This window comes from Bos mutus, chromosome 15 (genome assembly GCF_027580195.1).
Source record: "Bos mutus isolate GX-2022 chromosome 15, NWIPB_WYAK_1.1, whole genome shotgun sequence".
NCBI classification, from domain to species: domain Eukaryota; kingdom Metazoa; phylum Chordata; class Mammalia; order Artiodactyla; family Bovidae; genus Bos; species Bos mutus.
In genome coordinates, this window is record NC_091631.1 from 73,480,513 (window position 1) to 73,498,442 (window position 17,930).

Consider the following 17,930-nt stretch of genomic DNA (forward strand, 5'->3'; position numbering starts at 1 on the left):
GCAGTCCACAAAAGTGAGTCCATATTTGTACATTGATGAGAACGACTACTCTGACTTGGCTAAGACTTCTCTCACTTCATTTTACAATCGCTGCAAAATATACAGAAATGATTAATGATACATGCTTGGTGTGTGCAGTCAAACACCTAAGGATCCCCACTGTTAACCACAGAGGTATACCTTAAGTTTGGTGGTCTCAGCAGACCTCACAGAATCATGAATTCTTCAGGTCAATAGAGTTTAGAAACATGGCTGACTATCTTTCATATCAATTCAGGAAAGCCCATGCCATCATTCAGGGGCCCACTTACTTCCATTCAGGGGCCCACATTTCCATGAAGGAAATTTCTTAGTCAACTGCAGGTATGTAATCTGGTTCCTTCTGCTTTTGTGGCTTTCTGCATCATCAGGCCTACTTGAAGATTTATTGTAGCAGGTCTGAACACCAGATTGCCTCTGCTGGCTTCAGTGGACCAGCTTTTTTTTTTTTTAATTAATTTTATTCTATTCTCAAACTTTACATAATTGTATTAGTTCTGCCAAACATCAAAATGAATCCACCACGGGTATACATGTGTTCCCCATCCTGAACCTCCCTCCTCCCCCCCACACCATCCCTCTGGGTCGTCCCAGTGCACCAGCCCCAAGCATCCAGTATCGTGCATTGAACCTGGACTGGCATCTCGTTTCATACATGATATTTTACATGTTTCAATATAAAATACATGTTTAATATAAAAATGGAGCATATAGGTAAAATTTCCCCTAGCCAAGTAATTTCAGAATCTCTGGTAATTTCACCCACATCGATAATTTAGGCCTAATCTAGAATTTAATCTTTCCTATTTGATCCAGCACCATCAGAATATCACTTGGGTATTCCATCTTATTTTTTCCATAATAGAAATTAGCAAAAATCTGAGTTTATAAGTGGTTCTGATTATAGTTGTATTTTTACAAACAACAGAGGGCAGAGGGCAAGTGAAGAACTGACTTACTCTTGCAAGTAAATTGTTGTAGGAGCTTCAAGTAAGGCAAGATAGATTCACAAGAAGAGAAGCAGGGAAACTTTCTTTAGTAAGGGAGGCTCAGAATATGCTAGAGATTCGATACACGATCTGTTTCAATCCGGGGGTAATGTTCTTTTCCAGACAGGTGCAATTTTCACTTTTAGAACTGGGGAATCTGTGAATTCAACTAATATAGTTTGGCAATCAATAAGATCCAACTTTCGGTTTGGCTTTATCTACCTTAGTCCAGTAGCTGCAAAAGACAAGTTTTTTTTAAGTACCATCATAGAAAGTTTTTTGTTTTCAGCTGATCCTTGGCCAGCAATTTAGGACTCTGAGCTGGACATTCTCTTTCTTTAAACTATCCAGCAGTAACCACCCACTTGTAGATTTCTTCAATTCCTTGTGGCTTTCATATCATTTTATGTCCGTTGCCACTTGTTTCTCTGAAGTCTTACCTTTAGTGAGCGCTTTCAGATACCATTCTGGTTAGAAGTTTGCCACTGTACGGCATGGGTTCCCAGAGTTCTGTCCTTTAATACTTGAAGGATTTTTCTTGCTGTCACACAGAGCATCCAAATGATGATAGCTTCCTGAGAGGCTTTGGCCTGCAGTTGCTCCTGTCATTGGTTTCTATATGAATTAAGGTTCTTGTTATAAGCAACAGAAACAAATTCAAACTATTTTAAGCAGAAACTAGTATTTTTTATTTAAAAAAAAAATGCACTGAGTAGATCATAGACTCTGCAGAAGCCAGAGAATCATATTTAGGGGAGGTCAGTTGAGACGTTGAGGTGGCCAGCAGCTAGCTCGTGGGTGCCATGCCTCGTCTCTCCCTGGAAGGGGAGCAGGGCTTTGAAGCCAAGCAGAAGCCGCCACCGCCGTAGCCCTGGGCTTGAAATCACTAAGACTTCTGTCAAACTTGTGTGCTGAGGAGACTCAGATGTTGGCCTCAGCTCCTAGGCTGAACTCAGCAGATCAGCCCATGAAAACTGTATTGAGACAAAGGAAAGGATCTGTCAGAAAGCAACATCTATTATCCTGGGCACGGCAGCAAAGAAGAGGACAGGTAGTGGAAATCCTGCAATCGGAAAAGCAACTTAAAGGTGACAAAGAAGCTGAAGATGGGTGGTGGAGAGAGGTATAACATTCCAGCCCCTCAAACTAGAAATGTTAGTAAGAACCAACAACAGCTTCATAGACAGAAGACCAAGGATCAGAATTCCCAGATGAAGATTGTTCACAAGAAAAAGCAAAGAGGACATACTTATAATTCATCATCAGCTGCATGGCAGGCCATGCAAATGGGGGGAAGAACAAAAATTTTCCAAACAATCAAAACTGGAACTCTAGCTTATCAAGTCCCACCGTACTTTTTAAGTCTTAAACTAATCAGAACTATGCCGGGGCCAAATTTAGTGAGCCACCACCACCAAGTGTTCTTCCTAAACCAGCAAGCCACTGGGTTCCTGTTTCCTTTAATCCTTCTGATAAAGAAATAATGACATTTCAACCTAAAACCTTACATAAAGTACAGGTATAAAATGAGATAAAGTACTAACATTTAAACTTAGTCATATTTAAGGATAACTGGCAATTGTTTCAGACCAAATTCACTAGGGAATTAATCTGTAAAACTGATTAACGTAGAAAATATAATTAGACTTCATCTTAATTGTTTTATGGGCACTGTGATGATAGAATCAGTACAGTTTAAAATAACTGAATTATGGATAATTATATTTGATCTCTTTACTAGTGTTCTCGAGTAACCATACAAGTGAAACCATTCAAGTTTAGATTTGGGGAATTTAAAGGAATCGACTTTTTATATTGCTTGTTGGGGGAAAATACTAAAGATTATCATTTCATGGGTCAGCAGATTGACTTGTTAAGATATGGTAAATCTGATTATAAGCATCCAGTTAAAGACATACAAGGGTTGAAAACTATTTGAATCTTTGAGACATTATTGTCCTAGAGACACCTAAATCAGTATGCCTAAACCAGTAGTATGACAACAACCTGATGCACTGCCTAAAGAAAATGTGAATTTTTTTTTTTTAGAGAATAGTTGTATTTTAATGAACTGTATGGTGGTGAATGTGGAAAGGGCACTAGGGGCTATTTAGAATGAAACAAGTATACCCCATTGGCCCTGTTATGTGCAGTGGATGGGTGTCTGCCAACAAATGCACCAAAACCATTTTTTATAGAAACAGTATTTGGTGTTCAGAGTAGCTTTCAAAATACATTTTTGTATGATGGCACTGCACAAGCTATTCTGACAGTGATATGGCTTCAAATCATCCCTGCAAAGGTTTTTTAAAGTTGGGAGCTTTATAATGTGAAAGTTCTACATACCTAGGAAAGAGCCATGTAGATATATGTAATAAAATTGTAGCATATGTAAAGTTTTGTTGGCATTTATCCTACAAAAATATAATATTTTAGTATGAATTTGCTGAATGTAAGACATGGACTCTTTTATACTATGGCCTAATTTTAAAAGTCAAAAAAACAAACCAACCAACCTGTTTTTAAATTTTGCCCTTGTGCTGAAGTGCCAGTGTATGTATGTTATAATTGATCTTGCTGTAAACTATATTTCAAAGTAAATCCTAGTGTAAGAAGTTTTATATAACTGAAAGGTTTTAAGCTGCTAAAACACTTGCTATTTTTGAGAGTATGGGGTTATTTTTTTTCCTTAAACCCAAAGATGGGGTTATTTTTTTTCCTTAAACTCAAAGATTAACTATTAAGCAGTCCCTCCAACCTTTAAGATTCCTTTTGGCTTTCAACAACTTGTGTGGGGTTATTTTTTTTCCTTAAACCCAAAGATTAACTATTAAGCAGTCCCTCCAACCTTAAAGATTCCTTTTGGCTTTCAGCAACTTGTGTAACCTATGAGTATAGTGTACAACATCAGTGTACTTTTTTTTCTTGTCAACAGGTGCAACCCAAGAGACCAACTTATTGCAAAAGATGTAATTTCTTGCATAATACCTTGATAATATGTTTTGCTTACTTTAAACATGCTAATTAAAACAGCCATCCCAGTAGTAAAAGTAAAGTGTGTGTATGGGGTGGAGGGATCTATTTTCTAATTTGGCAGATTTTTTTTATACTTTTAAGCAGAATGGCTAAATTGTTTCTCCAAATAAATTGAGGTGAGATAGTACTGTCCAAGTCAAATGATGTTATCCTAAAAACAAATTTTATATAGTACTTAATGTACATACATGAATTTGAAGCATGAAATTAAAAAATAAAATTGTTTCTTCCCCCCCAAAAAAAGAATCATAATATTTAAGGGTTGCAGATGAGCTGGGAACCATGCCCATAATAATGCTACAGAGGGAATCTGCTGGGCACACAAATTGCAACTTGTACCACTAACATCAAGTCTTGCATGCGTGCCAAGTTGCTTCATTCATATCCAGTTCTTCGTGACCCCATGAACTGTAGCCCACTAGGCTCCTCTGTGAGTCTCCAGGCAAGAAACCTGTAGTGAGTTGCCATTTCCTCCTCCAGGAGATCCTTCCGATCCAGGAACCAAACCCATGTCTCCTGTGGCTCCTGCATTACAGGTGAATTCTTTACCATCAAGCCACAGTCCTGAATATTCATTGGAAGGACTGATGTTGAAGCTGAAACTCCAATACTTTGGCCACCTGATACTAAGAGCTAACTCATTTGAAAAGATCCTGATGCTGGGAAAGATTGAAGGTGGGAGGAGAAGGGGATGACAGAGGATGAGATAGTTGGATGCCATTGCCGACTCAATGGACATGAGTTTGAGTAAGCTCCAGGAGTTGGTGATGGACATGGAGGCCTGGTGTGCTGCAGTTCATGGGGTCGCAGAGACATGACTGACTGAACTGAACTGAACTGAGCCACTGGGGAAGCCCCAACATCAAATCTTGAACAAGGACAAAAAATGTGTCTTTGCTGCCTCTGGAAGTGGTTACCAAAACCACCATTGTGTCTACCTGTGCCAGAACAGAGGCAGTGTGATCTCTACAGCTTTGTATCACTAGTTTCCAACACAAAGTCCTAGAGAGAGGTATCTAATAGGGAGGATCTTGAGTCCTCCACTCTAAATGGAAGACTGTCCTACTAGAAAAGGAAATATCCAACATTTTCAGCTTCTGTACTGGTGATGGGGGTTTGCAAATATAAGAAATAGTGCTTGGATGCTGGGACGTGAAAAGGAATGACAAATGATGAATTAAGCTCATGATATCAATTGACATTTACAAAAAGAAGAAATATCTCTCTCAAATTCCTCAGCAGTAGAAAGGGCATTCAAGGTCTCCATTTTATTTACTGACCTACACTGTATTTTTTATTCATCTTTCCTTATTTGCACTGAGTAGGACAGTATTCTTGCCTGGAGAATCCCAGAGACGGTGGAGCCTGGTGGGCTGCCGTCTATGGGGTTGCACAGAGTCGGACATGACTGAAGCAACTTAGCAGCAGCAGCAGCAGGACAGTAGGAGTAAGAGGATTATTTTGAAATCAAATGATTATATTTCCTTCGGTTTTTGTGCTTTACTGATATACTGAACCTATGCCATTTTCGGGATATTCCCTGGTGGCTCAGACACTTAAGTATCTGCCTACAATGTGGGTAGGCCTAGGTTTAATCCGTGGGTCAGGAAGATCCCCTGGAGAAGGAAATGGCAACCCACTCCAGTACTCTTGCCTGGAAAATCCCATGGGTGGAGGAGACTGGCAGGCTATAGTCCATGGGGTCGCAAAGAGTCTGACCCGACTGAGCAACTTCACTTCACTTCACTTCATGCCATTTTCAAGTATTATATTTTATACAGGTTAATTTCAATTCTTTTTTATTTCTTCTATGTTAAAATAGTTGAAAAACAGCAGAGTCATAAAATAAAATAATAGAAACACACTCTTTATTTTTGTTATTTTTTAGTACAATATCCTAAGCCTTCCCGAGTGTGCTTTGCTTTGTTTCAAGCAGAACTGATGATGGTCCTGTCTTTATGCAGGAAATTGAATTTAGTAAGTGGCAGCTGAGCCACACAACGAGTCCTTAAGTGGCAACCCATTTCTAACACTGAGCCTCTAGACATCATACTAATCCTGGCAATATGAGAGAGAGCCAGATCAAAGCCCATTTGGAGAAAGAAAGAAAATAATCCCAAACTGCTCTTTTGATGTCACATTAGGCCATTAATATACATCATGTCTGTTTAATTTAAAACTTCTGACTAGTGCTGGTATGACTTAATTGCACACCTCTTGAGATCCAGCATTAAGTTACTGTGTGCTTGGATGGGAAACATGATTTGTGCCATAGTTAATGATGAGGTTTAGAGTCAAGTCCAGAGTCATGCATTCTCTGTACTCTTCACTGACCTGACTGCATGTCTCTCGTAAATAACATCTTCAGCGGATGAAGGGACCATAAATCTGTCCCACGATGGGTCTCTCCACCCTGTTCCACTCTCTTCCTGGACATTACCTTTTGATTCCCTGGAGTATAATGAGAAGTCTGTTGAGTAAGTGTCTTTCTTCTCTCAGTGGGCTGTTCATTTCCTTCCTGCTCTTACTCAGGCTTATGTTAGGGAGAGTAGGGTCGTTTGTTAGGGTATTTTGACAGTATTTTTAAAATAAATCCATAATTCAGACTCTGATCTCTATTTATATTCTAAGTACTTTTATATCATGTTCCTTTATTTTTTCGATTATAGAAAGTTTCTCTAACAGATTTTATCAGGCTTTGTGCAAAACCTGGAGGAGTTGAAATAATTGAAAAAATTAAAGAAAATATCAGGCTTAAAAATTATATAAAATGGCATCATAAACTTGTTTACCTTTAGCCAACTTGGGAAATGCAGAAATGGCATATCAGATTTTAGCAGAAGCTATCTCATGTTTTAACCTCTTATCTCTATAGGCTAGCCGAAGAAGCAGTCATAAATTTCTAGAAAGAAGCTGGAAGGAGAAACTAAGGGTACTACAGAGCGAGTAGACTTAATGTGAACAGTTCTAAGTCAGAGGTAAGGATCATGCAAAGCTGGTGTGTATGTGTGGGAACTGGCACTCTTGGGAAAGGGACAACCAGTGTGAGATAACCAGCATGGTCTGAAACCATGAGCCTCATATACAATACATAGTTTATACACAATTAGGAGGGGAAAAAAAGAAAGAAAAAAGAGAAAGTTCATGATAACTTGGCACTCTTCTCTCAGTCCATAAAGGTAGTATAAACTTTAGATGAGCTCCTTTTATTGTTGGAGAAAGACTGATAAGGACCAGACACAATGTCAAGGTTGGTTAGATTTTCTAAAGGTCATTTAGTGAGCTCTGACTGAGATTAACATATTAGGTTAGAGCATCTTAAATTTCTCCCAAACAATCTCAAGGAAAACAAAAATGAACACATATCTTTGGCAACTGGAGAGACAATGCCAGCACTGCAAGCAAAATTTTCTTTGAAATGCTCTGTTATATCCTAAAAATTTGTACAAATGTTGCATTCTATACATACTGTGTATTTTAATATAAAATATTTAAGTTAAAGACCGTTTAGCAAAATCAATTCTCCCAGAAATTGTGTCCCATTAGTCTATGATTTTGCAAAGCCCATAGCCCATTGCCAAGGGAATCTCTGAGAGGGCCACATTATCCATTTGAGAAGCAGATGAAGAGCAATTAGCTCAATTTCAAATGTTGTATCTGAAAATATTGTGATATTCAGTTAAGTGTATTCAACCATTTAGCCAAATATTTTAATAACCTGTAGAAACCCAGGGAATATAATTGTAAACTTTGGCCTGCTCTGTTCTCAGTTGAACAAACCAAGCTTTGCATGACTCCTTTCCAGCAGGAGATGCTTAGTTCAATCACAGACATTGCTCTCTCAAAATTTGATCCAAATCTGGAGTTAGTGTTAAATGACACCATGTGTTTCCTCTGGTTAAATAAGGTCAGTAAATTATTATGTTCCTTTGTTTCAGAAAACGAAGATATTTTAGTCTTCTCATGTTGAAAGAACACTAATTGTGAATTTAGAAATTTGGAGGAAGAGTGGGGACTCTAACTGCATTTGCCATGCCTGCTCATTTTGCCTTTAGAGTTCTGGGGTATTTGAGGAGTTACTATAAAGAAGCAAGTCTACTTTTCTTATGGCTTAAAACATGTCCAAAAATGTTTTGAGAAATGACAGACAGTATTGTTAAATAGGCATACAACGTTCGGCAACATTATTTGAATATTTAAGTTAAAATTTAAAAATCATCTACAGCTGAATGTTAGAGATGAGGGCAAACATGATTCCTTTCTTTGAGAAACGAAAACTCAACACTTAGCCCTCCATGATCATTAAAAGTCTACCACCTAAAATTAATATCCCTATAGTACCCAATATGTATGGAGTACTGCATGGAAATATGTGGAGAAGGAAGGAATGTTAAAGATGAAAATCTGTTAACTGAATACAAATAATTTAACAGTTCCAGAATTCCTAGAATAACTGCTCTCAATGTAAGTGTGGGTTAAAGGTGGAGAGGAAAGAATGGTAGATGTAAAATGCAAGAACTGGCAGTTATTTGGCTCAAACATCTATCCTGAGAGACTTCAAAATATAAAAGATAAAATTAAGGAAGTGTTGTCCCCTTGTTTCCAATGCCTCATACTTTATCTGAATGCATCTTCTTGTCTGACCTGTTCTCCACAGTCAAGGAAACAATCCACACGATGAAGACGCTTTCCTTCCTGACTACTGAAGGAACTTCTTTCCACAACCATACTTCTAAGTGCCAGGGACTATGCCGACAAAGTAACAACAATGTTTCTGGCCTAAGGTTTCCCAGCCTCATGGGGGAGATAGATCAAAAAACATCTACTAGGTAAATTGAAAATGTGAGTCCTCTCCCTGAGGTGGTGTACAGGGTGTTGTGGCACAGATCCAATAGTAGGTGCTTAAGAAGGAAATGCAGAGCAGACACAGAACGGAGGCCTCAGGTTCCAAAACGCCCGGCGAACTTCCTGATGAGACGTCGAGTTGGCATCAGAAGGGGCAGAGTGTATGTGGCCTTGACTACTGCGCCACGGTGGGCTTGCTTCACACACGGTGGGCTCTCAGGGACTGGGACAAGGTCAGTTTCAACGGATGAGAACAAGAAATGCAGAATATGGAGAGCAGCTTCCAGTTCAGGCCGAGGAAAACATTCTCCAAGGAAGCACCAGATTCCTGAAACATGTCCAGCCCTTGTGGAAAAGATACAGTTTGGGCCGCAGTTCAAGTAAACTTCTGAGGAGCTTCAAACGCTCGGACTTGGCAGTTCAACTCAAACGGCTTTTCCAAGTTCTTCCTAGGCAACTGCCACTTCTAAGGCAAAGTCATTGTTTACAGCCTGGCGGAGTCGGAATCTTGTCGGAAAAACAAACTTGTCGTGACAGTTGGGGTTTATAACCACCCTCGGACTTCACAAGAGGCGAATCTGAGGAGCTTCCAAACTCGTCAGCCGGCTACCTGACGGCTTTCCGGCGGCCCTACGTGCATCCCTCTGTGAGGCTGACAGGGGAACCGGGGTCTCAAATTGGCTAGCGACTCATTTTCGGGGAACACCGGCCACGCCCCCAAGCCACCTGGAACTGCAGCGTTGCCTTTTTCCACCGCATTTTCGCAGAGTAAAGCCAGTGGGGTCCGGCCCGCCCCTCCGCCCCGTCACCCCAGGGTTCGACCCGTGGTCCCGTCCCCTGCCAGGCACGGGGTAGGCGGGGCATCCGGGCAGGGGTGGGGCCCCGGGGAGGAGGAGCGGGCCGGGCCTGCGCACTAATACCAGTTGGCACTGGGGGTGGGATGTGGGTTCAGTCCCGGAAGCGGGGTTAGGGCCACCAGCGCTTTAGGCAGGCAGAGAGCAGAGCCACACCGCTTGGGAAGCGAGCGTCCTAGCCCTAGACTACAGACTCTGTGCTCCTTCCTACCTGACTTGCCCCTCGCTCAGGAGACACGGGTTCGATTCCTGGGTCAGGAAGAGCCCCCCCTCCCCGCCCCACCACCGGAGGAGGAAATGGCCGCCCACTCCAGTATTCTTGCCCGAAAAATCCCATGGACAGAGGACCCTGGCAGGGTACAGCCCTGGTCGCAAAGAAAGTGAAGTCGCTCAGTCGTGTCCAATTCTTTGCGACCCCATGGACTGTAGCCTGCTAGGTTCCCCTGTCCACGGGATTCTCCAGGCAAGAGTACTGGAGTGGGTTGCCATTTCCTTCTCCAGATGATAAGAAAAAAATTGTCTAAATCACTTCCGTGCCTAGCATTGGTAGGTACTTTTCACTCTTAAGTTTTCTTTACACATTCAAAAACTACCGAAGGTCTACTAGTTTTCAGGCACTGGGGGTGTAATGAGAATAACCCTCCAGAAACTTGGTCAGTGACGAAGACAAGTGAAAGGGCCGTGGGGAATGCAGTGATGGCAGGATGGCAGGGCGGTCCGGGAGTACCCGAAAAAGGCACCTAAGCCAGTTTCAAGATGTCAGGGGAGGCTTCTGACTGGGGACAAAAAAATCAGAAGGCGCTGGCCAAGCAAAAAGGGCTGAGGAGGGTAAAGAGGCTACAGTTAGAGAGAGATGGGATTGATGACTAAAAAAAGAGATGTACAACTTGAGAGTTGCGAGTTAAGTTTTATTTGGGACAAAATGAGGACTGCAGACCCGGAGGCAGCATCTCCGATAGCTCTGAGAGACTGCTCCAAAGCAGCAGTGGGGGAAAATCAGTATATAACGTTTTGGTGAAAGGAGAATTCAATAACATGAAGCACTCATTTTACAAAAGGTTTTTTGTTAGTCATGAGGGTCTGATGTCACCATGAAGGGATTTAGTGCTTCTCTAGATATGAGGAGATGCAAGGATTGAGATCATAGAATCTGTTCTTAAAATCAGTTCAGTTTAGTCTCTCAGTCGTGTCTCACTCTTTGCGACCTGATGGACTGCAGCATGCCAGCCCTCCCTGTCCATCATCAACTCCCAGAGCTTAATCAAACTCATGTCCGTTGAGTCAGTGATGTCATCCAACCACTCATCCTGTCGTTCCCTTCTCCTCCCGCCTTCAATCTTTCCCAGCATCAGGGTCTTTTCCAATGAATCAGCTCTTCACATGAGGTGGCCAAAGTATTGGAGTTTCAGCTTTAGCATCATTCCTTCAATGAACACCCAGGACTGATCTCCTTTAGAAAGAACTGCTTGGATCTCCTTTCAGTCCAAGGGACTCTCAAGAGTCTTCTCCAACACCACAGTTCAAAAGCATCAATTCTTCGGCGCTCAGCTTTCTTTATGATCCAACTCTCACATCCATACATGACCACTGCAAAAACCATAGGTTTGACTAGATGGACCTTTGTTGGCAAAGTAATGTCTCTGCTGTTTAATATGCTGTCTAGGTTGGTCATAACTTTTCTTCCAAGGAGCAAGCGTCTTTTAATTTCATGGCTGTAGTCACCATCTGCAGTGATTTTGGAGCCCAAGAAAACAAAATCTCTATTTCCACTGTTTCCCCATCTATTTGCCATGAAGTGATGGGACCAGATGCCATGATCTTAGTTTTCTGAATGCTGAGTTTTAAGCCAAAATTTTCACTCTCTTCTTTCACTTCATCAAGAAGCTCCTTAGCTCTTTGCTTTCTGCCAAAAGGGTGGTGTCATCTGCATATCTGAGGTTATTCATATTTCTCCTGGCAATCTTGATTCCAGCTTGTGTTTCTTCCAGTCCAGCATTTCTCATGATGTACTCCGCATATAAGTTAAATAAGCAGGGTGACAATATACAGCCTTGATGTACTCTTTTCCCTATTTGGAACCAGTCTGTTGTTCCATGTCCAGTTCTAACTGTTGCTTCCTGACCTGCATACAGGTTTCTCAAGAGGCAGGTCAGGTGGTCTGGTATTCCCATCTCTTTCAGAATGTTCCACCGTTTATTGTGATCCACACAGTCAAAGGCTTTGGCATAGTCAAGAAAGCAGAAATAGATGTTTTTCTGGAACTCTCTTGCTTTTTCCATGATCCAGCAGATGTTGGCAATTTGATCTCTGCTTCCTCTGCCTTTTCTAAATCCAGCTTGAACATCTGGAAGTTCACGTTTCACATACTGTGGAAGTCTGGCTTGGAGAATTTTGAGCATTACTTAGCTAGCATGTGAGATGAGTGCAAATGTACAGTAGTTTGAGCATTCTTTGGCATTGCCTTTCTTTGACACTGGAATGAAAACAGACATTTTCCAGTCCTGTGACCACTGCTAAGTTTTCCAAATTTGCTGGCATATTGAGTGCAGCACTTTCACAGTATCATCTTTTAGGATTTGAAATGGCTCAACTGTAATTCCATCCCCTACACTAGCTTTGTTTGTAGTGATGCTTTCTAAGGCCCACTTGACTTTGTATTCCAGGAGTCTGGCTCTAGATGAGTGATCACACCATCATGATTAATCCTTTCAAAAAATTAATTTATTTATTTTAATTGGAGGCTAATTACAATATTGTAGTGGTTTTTGCCATACATTGACATGAATAAGCCATGGGTGGACATGGGTTCCCCATCCTGAACCCTCCTCCCACCTCCCTCCCTATCCCACCCTTCTGGGTCATCCCAGTGTACCAGCCCTGAGCACCCTGTTTCATGCATTGAACCTGAACTGGTGATCTATTACACATATGGTAATATACATGTGTCTCTCAAATCACCCCACCCTCGCCTTCTCCCACAGAGTCCAAAAGTCTGTTCTTTATATCTGTGTCTCTTTTGCTGTCTCGCATATAGGGTCATCGTTACCATCTTTCTAAATTCCATGTATATATGTATTAATATACTGTATTGGTGTTTTTCTTTCTGACTTACTTCACTCTGTATAATAGGCTCCAGTTTCATCTACCTCATTAGAACTGATTCAAATGCATTCTTTTTAATAGCTGAGTAGTATTCCATTGTGTATATGTATCACAGCTTTCTTATCCATTCATCTGCTGATGGACATCTAGGTTGCTTCCATGTCCTAGCTATTGTAAACAGTGCTGTGATGAACACTGGGGTACATGTGTCTCTTTCAATTCTGGTTTCCTCAGTGTGTATGCCCAGCAGTGGGATTGCAGGGTCATATGGGAGTTCTATTCCCAGTTTTTTAAGGAATCTCCACACTGTTCTCCATAGTGGCTGTACTAGTTTGCATTCCCACCAACAGTGTAAGAGTTGACTTTTCTCGACACCCTTTCCAGCATTTATTGTTTGTAGACTTTTTGATAGCAGCCATTCTGACTGGTGTGAGATGGTACCTCATTGTGGTTTTGATTTGCATTTCTTTGATAATGAGTGATGTTGAGCATCTTTTCATGTGTTTGTTAGCCATCTGTATGTCTTCTTTGGAGAAATGTCTGTTTAGTTCTTTAGCCAGTTTTTTGATTGGGTCGTTTATTTTTCTGGAATTGAGCTGCAGGAGTTGCTTGTACGTTTTTTGAGATTAATTCTTTGTCAGTTGCTTCATGAAGATCTTTTTGGTATAATTCTTCTGGGTATTCTTGCCACCTCCTCTTAAAATTCCTAAAATCATCCAACTATCTGAAGCACAGAATGCCTCACTCCACCCTGAATGCCCTCAGGGGTTATTGAACAGCTATAGCAGAATGGGGTTCAATCTCCATACAGACAGATGGCAAATGCCTTTGTTGTTCAGTCGTTGGCAATACTCTTGGTAAGTGCCAATTTGTAATTGATATGGCCCCCTTGTAGTCATAAATCCGACCATACTTTGGGGGGCACTTCATGACCATTTTGTCCAACATTGCTGGGAAGGCTTGTTCCCAGTTATGAAAAGGTTTTTGTTGTTAGGGCACTCAGTGTGCTATTACTGGACTAGGTCTTAACAGTCAAAGATCTCTGGACACCTGTCTTCTAGTTATGGTCCAGGGAAGTATTTCCTTTTGTTGTATCTTCCCATATCTAGAGTTACATTATTACAATCATTGATCATATATCGAACTATGCATTTGATCAACTGCTTCAAGTCTAATCATCATTTTCATTGGAGGCTCAGTCATACACTTGGTAATACAAGAAATAATAATCTTGTGAAATAAGCAAAATATAAATGGTATAGTTAATAACATTACTGGAATTAAAAGTAAATATTTTAGCCATGAGCCTCCCACACGAAACCAGTTTGTGTTTTTTTTTAAGATCATCAAGACTAGGCAATGAGTCACTTAAAGCAGAAATCTGATTTTTCATGTAGTTCATCAAATGTGTTAAAGGATTTATCAGGTATGAAAATATAGCATTCACTTTGAATTATGGCACAAAAATCTCCTGAGGTGCTGTAAGGTGTCAAGGGCCTTGCAGTTATGTAGCACTGCCTTTCTCATCATAGAGATCTCAGAATTCAATAGGCTAACGGCCCAGTTACTATCACTTGAAGCTTATGAAAGTTGTTAAGCCTTCGATATGGCCTATTGTATTCTCTGAACCCACTGAAGGTGTGTGTGTGCAAACACACACACACACACATGCGTGATCATACCAGTAGAACACAGATCCTTGACCCACTGGGATCATACCAACTGTAGATTGGTTGTGGTTACCTCTAATTTGTTAACATGTATGACCTTAAATTCATGGGAATCCCAGGCTACACCTTCGTATCCATCCCTGTAGATGTGAAGGCCATAAATTAGTGCCACAAATCCACTGAGTTACATACCAATCACTCTTTCTAAGGGTACTAATAGACATAGTTCATAAAGTACCCAGTCTTGTCTCATAATTTCCAGGTTGATCATTTTTAGTGTGATTTTACCCTTCCCAACATAGAGGAGGGGCGGCAATACCCAGTTGTGAATGTGACTCATGATAGAAGCAAGGTCTGATGCTCTAAAGAGCAATATTGCATGGGAACCTGGAATGTCAGGTGCATGAATCAAGGCAAAGTGGAAGTAGTCAAACAAGAGATGGCAAGAGTGAATGTCAACATTCTAGGAGTCAGTGAACTAAAATGGACTGTAATGGGTGAATTTAACTCAGATGACCATTATATCTACTACTGTGGGCAGGATTCCCTTAGAAGAAATGGACTAGCCATCATGGTCAGCAAAAGAGTCCGAAATGCAGTACTTGGATGCAATCTCAATAACAACAGAATGATCTCTGTTCGTTTCCAAGACAAATCATTCAATATCACAGTAATCCAAGTCTATGCCCCAACCAGTAACGCTGAAGAAGCTGAAGTTGAACAGTTCTATGAAGACCTCCAAGACCTTTTAGAACTAACCCCCCCCCAAAAAAAAATGTCCTTTTCATTATAGGGGACTGGAATGCAAAAGTAGGAAGTCAAGAAATACCTGGAATAACAGGCAAATTGGCCTTGGAATACGGAATGAAGTAGGGCAAAGGCTAATAGAGTTTTGCCAAGAGAACGCACTGGTCATAGCAAACATACTCTTCCAACAACACAAGAGAAGACTCTATACATGGACATCACCAGATGGTCAACACCGAAATCAGATTGATTATATTCTTTGCAGCTAAAGATGGAGAAGCTCTACACAGTCAGCAAAAACAAGACTGAGAGCTGACTGTGGCTCAGATCATGAACCCCTTGTTGCCAAATTCAGACTTAAATAAAAGAAAGTAGGGAAAACCACTAGACCATTCAGGTATGACCTAAATCAAATTCCTTATGATTATACAGTGGAAGTGAGAAATAGATTTAAGGGACTAGATCTGATAGAGTGCCTGATGAACTATGGATGGAGGTTCATGACATTGTACAGGAGACAGGAATCAAGACCATCTCATGGGAAAGAAATGCAAAAAAGGAAAATGGCTGTCTGGGGAGCCCTTACAAATCGCTGTGAAAAGAAGAGAAGCGAAAAGCAAAGGAGAAAAGAAAAGATATAAGCATCTGAATGCAGAGTTCCAAAGAATAGCAAGGAGAGATAAGAAAGCCTTCCTCAGCGATCAATGCAAAGAAATAGAGGAAAACAACAGAATGGAAAAACTAGAGATCCCTTCAAGAAAATTAGAGATACCAAGGGAACATTTCATGCAAAGATGGGCTCGATAAAGGACAGAAATGGTATGGACCTAACAGAAGCAGAAGATATTAAGAAGAGGTGGCAAGAATACACAGAAGAACTGTACAAAAATATCTTCATGACCCAAATAATCACGATGGTGTGATCACTCATCTAGAGCCCGACATCCTGGAATACAAACTCAAGTGGACCTTAGAAAGCATCACTACAAACAAAGCTAGTGGAGGTGATGGAATTCTAGTTAAGCTATTCCAAATCCTGAAAGATGATGCTGTGAAAGTGCTGCACTCAATATGCCAGCAAATTTGGAAAACTCAGCAGTGGTCACAGGACTGGAAAAGGTCAGTTTTCATTCCAATCCCAAAGAAAGGCAATGCCAAAGAATGCTCAAACTACTGTACATTTGCACTCATCTCACATGCTAGTAAAGTAATGCTCAAAATTCTCCAAGCCAGGCTTCAGCAATATGTGAACCATGAACTTTCAGATGTTCAAGCTGGTTTTAGAAAAGGCAGAGGAACCAGAGATCAAATTGCCAACATCCGCTGGATCATGGAAAAAGCAAGAGAGTTCCAGAAAAACATCTATTTCTGCTTTCTTGACTATGCCAAAGCCTTTGACTGTGTGGATCACAATAAACGGTGGAACATTCTGAAAGAGATGGGAATACCAGACCACCTGACCTGCCTCTTGAGAAACCTGTATGCAGGTCAGGAAGCAACAGTTAGAACTGGACATGGAACAACAGACTGGTTCCAAATAGGAAAAGGAGTATGTTAAGGCTGTATATTGTCACCCTGCTTATTTAACTTATATACAGAGTACATCATGAGAAACGCTGGGCTGGAAGATGCACAAGCTAGAATCAAGATTTCTGGGAGAAATATCAATAACCTCAGATACGTAGATGACACCACCCTTATGGCAGAAAGTGAAGAGGAACTAAAAAGCCTATTGATGAAAGTGAAAGAGGGGAGTGAAAAAGTTGGCTTAAAACTCAACATTCAGAAAACTAAGATCATGGTATCTGGTCCCATCACTTCATGGCAAGTAGATGGGGAAACAGTGGAAACAGTGTCAGACTTTATTTTTTTTGGTCCAAAATCACTGCAGATGGTGATTGCAGCCATGGAATTAAAAGACTCGTACTCCTTGGAAGAAAAGTTATGACCAACCTAGATAGCATATTCAAAAGCAGAGACATTACAAAGGTCCGTCTAGTCAAGGCTATGGTTTTTCCTGTGGTCATGTATGGATGTGAGAGTTGGACTGGGAAGAAAGCTGAGCACTGAAGAATTGATGCTTTTGAACTGTGGTGTTGGAGAAGACTCTTGAGAGTCCCTTGGACTGCAAAGAGATCCAACCAGTCCATTCTGAAGGAGATCAGCTTTGGGATTTCTTTGGAAGGAATGATGCTAAAGCTGAAACTCCAGTACTTTGGCCACCTCATGTGAAGAGTTGACTCATTGGAAAAGACTCTGATGCTGGGAGGGATTGGGGGAAAGAGGAGAAGGGGACGACAGAGGATGGGATGGCTGGATGGCATCATTGACTCGATGGACATGAGTCTCAATGAACTCCGGGAGTTGGTGATGGACAGGGAGGCCTGTGCTGTGATGCTGCGATTCATGGGGTGAACTGAACCCTTCCCAACAAAGAGTCGGACACGACTGAGCAACTGATCTGATCTGATCTGAGGTCAGCAGGCCTCTCTATAGACCAGTCCAGCTTAGGGGCCTTTGGAAGTGGGATTTAACCTGAGTCAGTTTCCCTTCGACTTCACTGGGAATGAGCTAGTTAAGAAGATAGAAAAGCTAGTTAAGCTGATAGAAAGGTCCTTCCATCCAGGTTGGAGAGAGTTCCTTAAATT

At 41.1% G+C, this 17,930-nt stretch overlaps 1 long non-coding RNA gene and 1 pseudogene across 1 annotated transcript; one reads left to right on the forward strand and one right to left on the reverse strand.

Moving 5' to 3' along the window:
- Positions 1-1,750: 1,750 nt before the first annotated feature.
- Positions 1,751-10,015, reverse strand: LOC138990965 (uncharacterized). Its single transcript, XR_011466990.1, has 3 exons — positions 8,709-10,015; positions 6,399-6,515; positions 1,751-2,002 (listed from the first exon to the last, which is right to left on the reverse strand). It is a non-coding gene; the product is annotated as an uncharacterized lncRNA (long non-coding RNA).
- On the forward strand, positions 1,984-2,708 carry LOC102270263 (proline-rich nuclear receptor coactivator 2-like; annotated as a pseudogene).
- Positions 10,016-17,930: the final 7,915 nt, after the last annotated feature.